Raw genomic sequence first — 13,223 nt, forward strand, 5'->3', positions numbered from 1 at the left:
ACATTCAAACTTAAGTGACCACCAACTTACTACAGACTGACATACATTTAGGATGAAGTAGGACTATATGCGAACCATATGTGAGGTTTATATGAACCTTATGGTAACCACACACTAAAAACCTATAATAGATACACAAAAAATAAAGCCAAAGAAAACCAAGCATAACAACAAGAGAATCATCAATCACAAGAGAGCAAGAGAAGAACTACAAAAACATCCAGAAGACAACAAATGGCAACAAATACCTATCAATAATTACTTCAAATGTAAATGGTCTACATGCTCCAATCAAGACACAGAATGGCAGAATGGATGAAAAAACAAGACCCGTCTATATGCTGCCTACAAGAGACATCGGATCCGAAGACACAGACTGAAAGCAAAGGGATGGAAAAAGACATTCTACACAAATGGAAGCGGGGGAAAGAAGGCAGGTAGCAATCCTTATATCAGACAAAATAGACTTTAAACAAAGACTGTAATGAGACAAAGGGCATTATTTCACGATAAGGGGATCAGTCCAGAAAGAGGATATACAACAATTGTGAACATTTACGTACCCAACGCCGGAGCACCTAAATCCATAAAGCAAGTATTAACAAACATAAAGGAAGAAACGGACAGTAATGCAGTAATAGTAGAGGACTTTAACACCTCACTGACGTCAACGGACAGACCATCCAGGTAGAAAATCAGTAAGGGAAGAGTGTCTTTCAACAACACATTTTTTTCAAGTGTACATGGAACTTTCTCTAGGACAGATCACATGTTAGGTCACAAAACAAGTCCCAATAAATTTAATAAGATTGAAATTATATCTTGCACCTTTTCCAACCAGAACAGTATAAAACTAGAAATTGATTACCAAAAAAACCTGGAAAAAAACACAAACATGGAGGCTAAACAACATGCTACTAAGTGGGTCAATGAAGACATGAAAGAGGAAATAAAATACATGGAGACAAATGAAAATGAAAACAACAGTCCAAAATCTTTGGGATGCAGTGAAAACAGATCTAAGAGGAGAATTTGTAGCAGCCTAGGCTTACCTCAAGAAACAAGAAAAATCTTAATCTAAACTTACACCTAAAAGAACTAGAAAAAGAACAAACAAAACCCAAAGTTAGAAGAAGTAAGATCAGAGCAGAAATAAAGACTAAAAAAATAAAAAAGATCAAGGAGATCAAGAGCTGGTTCTTTGGAAAGATAAACAAAATTGATAAACCTTTAGCCAGACTCATCAAAAAAGAGAGAGGACCCAAAATAAATCAGAAATGAAAAAAGACCAACCAACACTACACAAATACAAAGGATTATAAGAGACTACAACAAAACATGATATTTCAGCAAATTGGACAAGCTAGAAGAAATGGATAAACTCCTAGAAATATACAATCTTTCAAAACCAAATGAGGAAGATAGGAAATCTTCATAGAACAGTTACTAGTAACAAAATTAAACTGTAACCAAAAAACTCCAAACAAACAAAAGTCCAGGACCAGATGGATTCACAAGTGAATTCTACAAAACATTTAAAGAATATCTATTCTCTATTCCAAAAACCAGAAGCGAAAGGAGGGGCACATGGGTGAGAGAGTCAGATGCTCAACTGACAAGCTCAGGTCTTAATCTCAGGGTCATGAGTTCAAGCCCCATGTTGGGCTCCATGCCCAGCATGGAGCCTACTTAAAAACGAAAAAAAACAAAAAACAGAAGAGGAAGGAAAGCTTCCAAATACATTCTACAAGGCCAGGATCACCCTGATACCAAAACCAAAGGCACTGTTTAAAAAACAAAACTATAAGCCAACTTCCCTGATGAACATAGCTGTAAAAATCCTAAACAAAATACTAGCAAACCACATAAACAACATATGAAAAAAATCATTCACCATGATCAAGTGGGATTTACTCCGGGGATACGAACATGGCTCAATATTTGCAAGTCGATCAGTATGATACACCACATCAGCAAAACGAAGGATAAAAAGTATATGATCATCTCAATAGATGCAGAAAAAGCACCTGACAAAATTCAACATCAATTCATGATAAAAAGAAAAAACTCTCAACAAAGTGCATTTAGAGAGAACATACTTCAATACAATAAAGGCCACATATGACAAACCCACCACTAACATCATACACAATGGTGAAAAACAGGGAGCTTTTCCTCTAAGATCAGGAACAAGACAAGGACGCCCACTCTCACCACTTTTATTCAACACAGTACTAGAAGTCCTAGCCAGGGAATCAGACAAGAAATAAAAAGTATCCAAATTAGTAAGGAAGAAATAAAACTGGCACTATTTGCAGATGATATACTATATACAGAAAACCCTACAGACTCTACCGAAAACTATAAAGCCAAGGAAAAGCACACAAGCACACAATTCAGTAAAAGCACACAAATTCAGTAAAATTGCAGGATACAAAAATACAGAAATTTGTTGCCTTTCTATATACACTAAAAATGAAGTGGTAGAAATTTAAAAAGGTATTCCATTGGGGCACCTGGGTGGCTCAGTTAAGTGTCCAACTCTTGATTTCAGCTCAGGTCATGATTTCAGGGTCATGGGATCGAGCCCCGCATCAGCCTCCACGCTCAGTGCGGAGTCTGCTCCAGATTCTCTCACCCTCTGCTCCTCTGCTTATGCTCACTCGTGCTCTCTAAAATAAATGAAAAGCAATTCCATTTACAATTTTACCAAAAAGAATAAAGTGCCTAGGAATAAAGTTAACCAAAGAGGTGTACTCTTAAACTATAAAACACTGGTGAAAGAAACTAAAGAAGACACAAATAAATGGAAAGACATACCATGCTCGTGGATTAAGAGAGTATTGTTAAAATGTCCATACCACCCAAAACAATATATAGATTCAATGCATCTGGAAAATGCATTGACATCTGGAAAACTGCCAATACTATTTTTCCAGAACTAGAAAAAATAATCCTAAAATGTGTATAGAACCGCAAAGGATCCCGAATAGCCAAAGCAATCCTGACAAAGAACAACATCTGCTACATGCAAAACAATGAAACTGGATCATTTTCTTATACACCATACACAAAAATAAACTCGAAATGGATTAAAGACCTAAATGTAAGGCCTGAAACCATAAAACTCCTAGAGGAAAACAGGCAGTAATCTCTGACATCAGCCTAGCACCATTTTCATAGATAAGTCTTCTTGGGCAAGGGAAACAAAAGCAAAAATAAACTATTGGGACTGCACCAAAATATAAAGTTTTTGCACAGCAAAGAAACATCAACAAAAGAAAAGCGACCTACTGAATGGGAGAAGATATGAGCAAATGATAAATCCAATAAGGGGTTGATATCCAAAATATATAAAGAACTTACATAACACCAAAAAAAAGAGCTTATTAAAAAATAAGCAGAGGGAAAAAAATAATAAGCGGGGGGGGGGCACCTGGGTGGCTTTGTTGGGTAAGTGCCCAACTCTTGATCTCAGCTTAGTCATGATCTTAGGGTCCTGAGATAGAGCCCAGTGTCGGGCTCTGTGCTCAGTGTGGAGTCTGCTTGAGATTCTCTCTCTCCCTCTGCCCCTCCCCCACTTGCTGTCTAATAAATAAATCTTTAAAAAAATAAAATAAGCAGACGATCTGAATAGACATTTTTCCAAAGAAGACATCAAATGTCCAACAGACACATGAGAAAAGGCTCAACATCATTAATCATCAGGAAACAAATCAAAATCACCATGAGATATCACCTCACACTTTTCAGAATGGCTGGAATCAAAAACACAAGAAACGAGTGTTGGTGAGGATGTGGAGACAATGGAACCTTCATGCACTGTCGGTGGGAGTGTAAATTGGGGCAGCCACTGTGGAAAACAGTATGGAGGCTTCTCAAAAATTTTAAAAAATAGAACTACTGTACGATCCAGTAATTCCACTACTGGGTATTTACCCAAAGAAAATGAAAACACTAATTCCAAAAGATACGTGCACCCCCATGTTTACTGCAGCATTTAATAGCCAAGGTGTGGAAGCAAGCCGTGGCCACTGACAGATGAAGGGATAAGGAAAATATGGTATATATGTACAGTGGGGTATTAGCCACAGAAAAGAATGAGACCCTGCCCGTTGCCACAACACGGATGGTCCCAGAGAGTATTATGCTAAGTGAAATTAGTCTGATGGAGAAAGACAAAGACCATAGGATGTCACTTACATGTGGAATCTAAAAAACAAAACAAATGGACAAAAGCAGAAACAGACCCATCAATACAGAGAACACACTGCTGGTTGCTGGAGTGCGTGGGGGGATGGGCAAATAGGTGAAGGGGAGTGGGAGGCACGAGCTTCCCGGTATGGAATGAGTAAGCTGCAGGGATGAAAGCTTCAACACGGGGAATGTAGTCAGTGGTACTATGATGGCGCTGTATGGGGACAGGTGGGGAGCTACACTTGTGGTGAGCACAGCAAAACACACAGACTTAGCCAGTCACCATGTCACACACCCGAAACTAATGCATCATTGTGTGTTGACTACACTTCGATAAAAAAGAAAGAAGAAAAAACACCATGGTACTGAGCCCAGAAGCTCGGGGGTCGAAGTCTGGCACTCCGTTATTAACGGTGTCGGGCAAGTTACACTGTGCCTCCGCTTTCTCATCTGTAAAATGGGAATAAAGGCGCGTATTTTATGGGCTCCTACAAGGATTCAATAAAACCTGTATAAGGTGCTTAGCACAGCATCTGACATACAGTCAGGTCTTACCAACTGCTTTAGCTGGCACGTTTGACACGTCTCACAAGCTCCACAAACTCAGTTATGTCCCGTACTTTTGTTTTCGTATTTTTCACACCCTGCCCCTCTGCCCCAATCCTGTTCCTCCCCTTACTTCCTTTTCCAGTGAATGTCATCACCTAGAAGTCACTTTCTTTTTTCCACTTCCGGCTGATCACAGACCCCTGCCCGTTAGTTCTAGACACGACTCCACTGCTCTGTAATTAAGGCCTCACCTCTCGCCTGGATGATCACAGTCGTGCTCTCCTTGCCTGTGCCCCTGCTGGCCTGAAGTCCTCTATCCAAACGCAGACCTGCTCACACCCCTCTCCTGCCTGACGTCTGCCGGCCCCCTGCCCTTCTGGTGAGATCCCACTCCCCGCTGCACCAGCGTCGGTGCTGCTGTGGCCCACCCCCTGCCTTGTCCTCCTGCCGCGAGGCCCCAGAGCTGTCCCTGTGGCCCTGGAGCCCAGCAGGGGGGCTGATGATGGGGCCATGCTGCGGTGATCACCTCAGGGACAACAAAGGGGCTTCAGGGACTGAGCACCTAAGCTTCCTTGGACGGAGTCCATGAGAGGCCTCGCTTAGGTCACCCTGGACTCTAGTGAGAAGCCAGAGTACTCATGCGTGCAAAACAACACAAATAGTAGGAACAGAGAGTTGTGCCCTATGGTACCTGACACGTGGCCCCCAACTTCTAACAGGCTGTGTGGGCACTTCCTTCCTGTTGATACCACCACGCGCAGCTCCCAAACAGAGCACGCTGACGACATAAGTCAGCTGCGCTACACCATTTTCACGCAGGATTTTATTCATTCCTTGTGACAGCTGGCGGCTTCCAAACCAGGTCTGACTCAAGCGTCACTCTTAACCTGCTAGGTCAACTGCTTCCCTGCTGCTCTCTCGGACTCTCTCTCTCTCAGCCAGCCACTTATCGCAGTCACCTGTCTTCAGTATCATGCCCTCTTCTGACACCGAGGACCACGGATCAGGAAAGACACCCAGGTCTCTCCAAGCCCTCCAGGTAGCACCCGGCCCGTCTGTGACTCCCACCAACCCCGGAGCCCGTCCGCCCATATTGATGACTTCCTGCGAGGGAACTCATGTGGGGCCAGGCGCTGGCACGGCACGGGTCCCACCTGGGGCTGTGGCCAAGGCAGGAAGAGAACAGGAGGCAGAACACGTCTGACATTTAATCCATCGTGGGCACGCAACCAGTCCCTCTCCCAAATGCTATTATTTGGTAAACGGGAGTTCTGCTCATTATACACCATTAATTTTTTTTAAAAAGCTCCTTGTTTCGTAAGAGGCCATGCTCATCCTATTTCCATGGGGTAACTCCCCAGATGAAGGCAAAGGGCCTTTTTAAAAATGAATTCATGAATTAGTTTGCAGAGGAGACAGGAAGAATAAACCACGAAAGCACAATTTAACTGATTCTTCTACTAAGCTCGGACAAACCAGTTAAGACACGCGCGATACTGAAAATCCACACGCCAGCTTCTCTTCGCCGCCGCCGCCGGTCGGGACTGAGCCTCGTGATCTCCAGGCTCTGTGTCTCCTGTGGGGTGACATCATTGCCGTTGCTGTTCCCTCCGTAAAAAAAGGAAACAAGTAACAAACCAGATAACAGACGACAGACTGGAAGGGAGGGAGGAAGAGTCAGTCTGTTCCTTAATTACCCACCCGGAGTGGGGTGGTTGTCACTGACCCCTCGTTCAAGGGGGGTTTCAAGGGTCCACAGGAGGCCGTGTCTTTATGAAGCGTGTGATTTCACAGCCCCCCTCCCAGAAGAGGGCACGCGAGTTTCTTCGGCTAAGCAGGTAAAAAACACTTCACACACAGGTGAAGCCTGTTATCTCAGAAAGTCCCCCGTGAATACAATCAGGGTGAAGAGCATGTACCCTGGCCTCCCAGCGCGCAGCGCACAGGCGAGAGCTGGGCTTTTTACTCCGCGCCCGAGCCTCCCAGAAGGAAAGCCCCAGCCGGGTCGCCGGCTCTACAAGGCCCTGTGGTTAAAATAGCAAAACTATTTCAGTTGGTCGTGTTCACATTATGCACGGTCTTGCTGTTGGCGGGGGGCAGGGGGGGGATGACAGTTTTCCAAGATTGTGGACATTCCCAGCAGCCCTCGGGCTCACCCCGTGGCAGAACATCCACCCACCCACCCGTGGCACAAGAGCTTCTTGCTGCCACTGAACTCTCTTGGGTTTTCCCCAAACCGCTCTCAGTGACCGGGTTACGACAGCCCCGGAGCAGGGAGGACAAACCCCTACGCAGTCCCCCTTCTTCCTAGAAAAGCATGTGCGATCCCACGCTTGTGTGGAGGCTGACAGGCTGCTTCTGGGGAAGGGAACTTGGGGCTGTCGCTGTGCGCTGCACACCCTCTTGCCCCGCTGCCTTCTACCCCCACACGCACATATCCCTCTTCCGTTCAAAAACCCAGTTACAGGGGCGCCTGGCCAGCTCTGACAGTAGACCATGTGACTCTTGATCTCGGGGACTAAGTTCAAGCTCCACGTTGGGTGTAGAGAGGACTTAAATAAAACTTAAAAAGAAAAAGGGAAGCATTTGAAAGTACGTACAGTACTGGTTACCTTTAGTCTTGCCTGAACAAGGAAACTTATCTATGTGTACCGTGTTTACTCGGACAAACCTTATTTCAATTATATCAAAACTGAAAATCTAGGAACGACCACAATAAGGAAATGCGGGCATTTTTCAAACCATCTAGCAGCTGGTCAGAAAAATGGAGCCCCATGGGGCCGAGCAGTGAGCGGTTCCTATTTCAGGCCTCTGCCCATCACCCCCCGACCCAGCACCCCAGGCTGGGACATAAGCACGTCTCTTGATAATTTCAGTTCATTGTAAAGACATGGTTTCACCCTCCAGACACCAGCCAGCTCTGCATGAGTGCAAAGAGTGCAGGTGCAGAACTGAAGCCACTGAGGTGGGAAAGAGGGAAGGGCAGAGAGAGGCTTTGGGTTTGGACGGTTGTGGAGAGAAAGGTGAAGCCAAAAAAAAGGTCTTTGGACAGAAAAAGTATGGACCGTTCTTCTGTGGTTGAAAATATTTCACCATAGGTTCCTGTCCACAGGAGAGAGCAGACACGGATGCCTGACCACCAGTCCGTTCGAATGGCCTGGAGCGAGTCGCCGGGTAGCGGCATTTGGGTTTCAGCAGCAAAGCAAGAAGGGGAGTTGAGATGTTGCCTGAGCCGCCTTCCCGGCCTCAGCGCAGAGCTCCAAGCCGGCACAGGGAAGATGCAAAGGCCCGTTTCTCAAGGCCCAGCTGAGAGCGGTTTGGGTTCCACCCCTTCCTCTGAACAACATCACACTCACAGCACATTAACGGTGACAGGGGCACTTAGTCCAACCCCTTCCGGTTACAGCAGAGGCAGCAGTGCTCTGCTGCCCTTGCCACACCCAGGTGGGCAAGCCTAAAGGAAGCCCTGGATGGTGCACCCCTGCCTCCACCTAAGCTTCAGCCCTGCAGCCCCTCACTGCTCACATCAGCACTGGTCACTGCTGCCGCACTGACCTTTGTGTCCTCACACCACCATCCTGAGACCACCCCAACACCAGCTGCTATCAGTGCTGCACCCCAGCACTGCACTGGACACTTTCAGCTCTCATCCCCATCTTACAGAAAAGGAGACGTGAGGCTTAAAGGGAACAGGATCGTGCAGCCAGGGAGTGGCAGAGCCTAGCTAAGAACCCCAGGCTTCTAGCTCTCAACCCAGTTCCCTTGACCCTACGTTGATCAGCAAATGCACAGAGGGTGCTCAGAAAATGTTAGTTTAGGACACCGCCTTACACCTGTGTCTATGCTGCTGAACTGCATCTGCTCTGCTAGCGTCAGCACTGCCTTCAGCAGCCTTCACATAACAGGAAACCCAAATAGTGGCCCAAACAACTGTTTGTTTCTGTAAAGGAAATCTGGAGCTAAGCAAGGAAAATCTGATAACATCATCAATGTGCCACAACTCCGTTTTTCTGTCCTACCATCCTTATCATGTTGTTCCTATCCTCGTGGTTGCCTCATGGCCTAAGATGGCTGCTGGAGTTCCAGGTGTTATGTATGTGTTCCAGGCAGGAAGTTAAGAAGAAAGTTCACCTACCCGCTGACTAAATTCTCTTTTAAAAAAAGACCTTTTCTGGAAGTCCTACCTAATGACTTTGACTTCCATCTTACTGGCCACCAATGTTTTATCCAGACGAAGGGATCTTAAGGATCAGAGAACAGACAGGGGCAGTGTTCTAGGATGAGGACGTAGCTTGGGGAAGTACACTCCAGCCAGGAGGCTGCTCAGCTCTCTGTGGTGACCTCGTATAGCCTGCTGGAGCCCTGGAACCTCACCTCTCTTACGTGCGCACTGGGGAGGGGACTATGGAACCAGACGGCTTGCAAGCTCTCATCCAGCTCCCACATTCCTCAGGTCTAGGTGTGCCTGCCCTGTGACCTTGAAATCAGTCGGCCCTAGCGGCCGCATACCCCCAACTAACTCAATGCAGCTTCACCCAAGTGCCACCATGTCTGGCCACAGCCCAACTCTGTCTAGAGACCCAGATGTGGAACACCCTGGGGGGCCCAAACACCCTCCCAAGCAGTCAGAGGCAAATAAACAGCACTGCTGCCAGCCACTCCTCACCAAGCCCTCCCACTTGACTCAGGTCGGGGGAAGGAGCGAGGTGAAACCGACTTTCTGTAGAGTTCCAGAATAAATTAGACTTGATACCAAATGTTCACGAACACGTAGCCAAAGGAGACCGGGTTTGCCAAAGCTCCTAATGGGGTATTCCCCCACTCTGCCCACCCCATCTGAAAGGCCTGGCTGTCCCACCCTTCAGCTGGTTGACAGGAACCAGAAATCAGAGGTGAAGGAAAAGCCACTCAGACTTAGTTCAAGGCAGAAGGCGCCTGGTGCCCCTCCTGGCACCTTTGCAGGGTACATATCCAGTTAATAGATGTGCTAAATGGAGTGGAAAGCTTTCAGAGTGTCCTCTCAGTTCAGAGTGGACCCCTAACAACGTCCCTCCCTCAGCACCCCGACACTGCCATGGACACTAGGGAGGCTCCCCGTAGCCATGCGTCTGCCGTATGACCCCTCCATTCCCGCGGCTAGAGGTGACCGGGCTACAGATGGCACTGGGCCCTAGCTGGACCACGGCCTCTTTCTCACAGTCGAACGAACGGGAACCAAGAGACTGTCTCCATGACAGAACAGCTTAGGATCTGAGTGTAAGGCATCTTCCACTGGAGCAGCCTAGCACAGGTCAAAGAGAGGGGCATGAGAGCCCAGGCTCTCTTTGGTCCCGTCCCAGACCTGGTGGCCCTGAGCCCGCAGGGTCCTGAGCCTCACCCTGTATCCCAGAGTAAGGGTCTCCTTTAAGCAAGCTAGCTCCGGATGGTTCCATTACTTGTCACCACAGAAGGCTTAACACTGAGGCAGGGACTCAGGTACTCAAACTCATAGCCACAGCGAGCCTGAGCCGGCTGAGATGTGCTTTGGCTCTGAGGGAAAGGAAAAGAGGATGAGACACGATCTCTACCCTCAAGGAGCTCACGGGCTAGTGTGTGACCTCAACCAGCGTATTAAATGTGGTGAAAAGAACACAGAGTACTGGGAAGGAAACAAGCCTGAGGCAACAGGAAAGGGGCAGACAGCCAGGAGAGCTTCCTGGAGGAGGGGCTGCGTAAGCTAAACCTCAGAGTGGAGCCCTGCAGGGGGGAAAGGACGTTCCTGACAAAGATGAGCATAAGCCCAGAGAAGGGTAGGCTGGCGTGGTTTGGGGGAGAAAGCACACACGAGGAGCTATACTAGATAAGGCGGGGATCGGGGAAAGGGAACAAGACACAAGACTCAAGAGGCTTGCAGTTTAGAGGGAAACCACATGGAAAGTTCAGTAAAAGTCCAAGACTAGCAAACAAGAGCCTTCCAAATAATTACCATGAAATGAGTGGTGCCTGCTACGGGACAGAGGCTGAGAGGAAGGAGAACCCCCTTTTAGCTTGGCATTTACAAGAGACTTTCAGAACGGGCAGAGCAAAGTTAGGCCTCGAAGCAATGTGCGGATTCAAACAGGCAGCGCCTGGCCTCATTCTGCAAACGACGCTATAAAAATATTCAATATTATCCAGAGCTCCGGATTTCCTAAACCACTTTCACATTGAACTCATTTGCAAGCACGCTGCGGTGGAAGAAATGTAACAGAACGGCCTCCTGTCGATAGGGAAGCAAACACAGGTCACAGAACTAGTGAGGAGGGCAAAAGCTCAGGCCCTTCCCCCACACCCCGGCCCTCCCCACTAACAAGGGAAGGGGACAAAGAACCACACATGTCAGAGTAATCCTAACCCTGCTCTGAGGCTTCTGGGCCAACCCACATTACCGTCCCCTTTGTGGGGCAGCTCAGAGGAGTTGAGAGGTACCCTTTACGACCGAGAGAACACAACACGTACTTGTTTAATTTCGTATTTGTAACCTGGTCCATGATCAGGTGTGTTCAAACCGATGTCACGACTGAATGAGAATGACTCACAGAGCGAATGAACCAAACAGAAAGGAAGGGAAGAGATGGGAGGCAGGGGACCGAGGTTCACCATGAGGGTGAGCGCAGGCTTCTCACCTGTGAACTGTCCAGAGCTCTCCTTCTCCCTGCTGCCTCCCTCACAAACCTTCAGGGTATTCGTGCAGAGGGCAGGCAGAGAGTGGGGAGGAGACGCCCAGACTGCAAACGGCAGGGGAACCCGAGGTCGGAGGCTAGCGTGTGTGCAAGCGGTCGCTGCCTGGTAAGCGTGTGCACGGTCCTTGGTAAACATCACAGTCGTACCGACGTTTCCAGTGTGAACACTAAGCACCTCCTGTGATACTCTATTGGGAGTTCTGCTCAGTCGGGACAAGTTTCTGGAAGGATTTCTCCCATTCTTCTTGGATCCCATTCTCCAGCCTCCCCCTGTGGTCGCCCTACAGTAAAACCAGCCCCCAGGAGTGAGGTGAGGTGGCAACTAACCGTCTACTTACTTTTTAACCTCCGCAATGTAAGGCTGGAAGAAACCAAAAAAGACAGGGAGGAACCAGTCAGGAAAGCAGTAGAAAGGACGGCACCCCCACCCCACCCTGTGGTCCACCAGGAAAATTCCGAGCTCCCTCCTGTTCTCAGCACCCCTCTTCCTTCACCCTCCCCTCCCTCCCAAACCGGCGCCAACACTGGGTAAGCGACAGCTGACCTAGAGAGGTGTGGCTGGTGCCAAGAGCCACGAGCAGTTTCATTTGGCAGAGTCTAAGGAGAAACAGCTCTTTGTTTCATCCACCAGAGAGAACGCCACCAACTCCTGCTACAAAAATTCCCACACCCCCCTCTCTGTCAAGGCAGAGAGAAGTGTCCTCTGGCCCTTCCAAACCCAGAAGACAAAAGCTGCTTATCCTATGTGACCAGCCAGCCGCCCTGCCAGCTGCCCACACCCCGCCCCCCCCAAAGGCTGCCCGTGGCCGAAGAAGTCCGGACTCGTCTCCTGCTTGACATCCACAGCACCAGCCGAGGCTGTCAACCTGAGCAAGAGACTTGTCCAGGGCACATATGCTCTATTTTTACCCTCCTCAGCCTCACGGACTTCTCTCCAGAGTCTTCACTCTTAGGGAGAAAAAAAAAAAATCCCCACAGTGAGGAAGCGCTGACCACAGGACAGGGAACAGGTCAGAGCCAAGGGAGGATTCTTAAGTAATTCAAGACAGGGCAGGCCTAGGCCTCACACTCCCAGCGAGAGAGGATGGAGGCCTTCAGGGCTCTTCCTCCACATCATGTGATTTGTGGCTTGCCCCATGATTTTCAGGCAAACTTTCCATTAACAAAAAAATAAAAGTACTTCACTCTAATGAACCCTGACCCATTTGCCGAAGTAACCTCAGCCACACGCCCACACGCCTGTGTGCGCACACGATCCGTCAATTCCTTCTGTTACGAGGCAGAAACCACACACACTTCAACCTTCTGGGCTCTCAGTAGCTCCCAGCAGAGCAGATTTGGAGCTTTTTCATCGTGTTTATGAACACACCGTAAAAAATGAATGAATGAACGAATGAATGAATGAATGAGCTAATGTTAAAAAAAAAAAAAAAGACACCGTGGAAGGGAAGGACTAAAACTAAATTTAATAATGTTAAATCCCAGTTTTCCGAGGGAGAGCGAGCCCCCCATATTAGCCCTAACAGTTTCAGCTACGACAAAAACCCCGGGCTGTAACACCGAGGGGAAATCCTGCAGTATCCTGACAAAATGTTTTGAATAATGGGACTATGGGGGTGTTTTCATCAGGAGCTGGGCTTCTCACCAGAGGCAGTGGGCAGAAACATTTTCAAGATACTGAGGCTCTCAGCAAAATAAAACTCTGATACCAAAATGAAACTGGATCCGCACACATTCTGCCACTGTCCTCACAGTGGGCCTTAAAAACCCTTCTGC

The sequence above is a fragment of the Ursus maritimus genome, unplaced genomic scaffold, assembly GCF_017311325.1.
Source record: "Ursus maritimus isolate PB19 unplaced genomic scaffold, ASM1731132v1 scaffold_30, whole genome shotgun sequence".
Classification (NCBI taxonomy): Eukaryota; Metazoa; Chordata; class Mammalia; order Carnivora; family Ursidae; genus Ursus; species Ursus maritimus.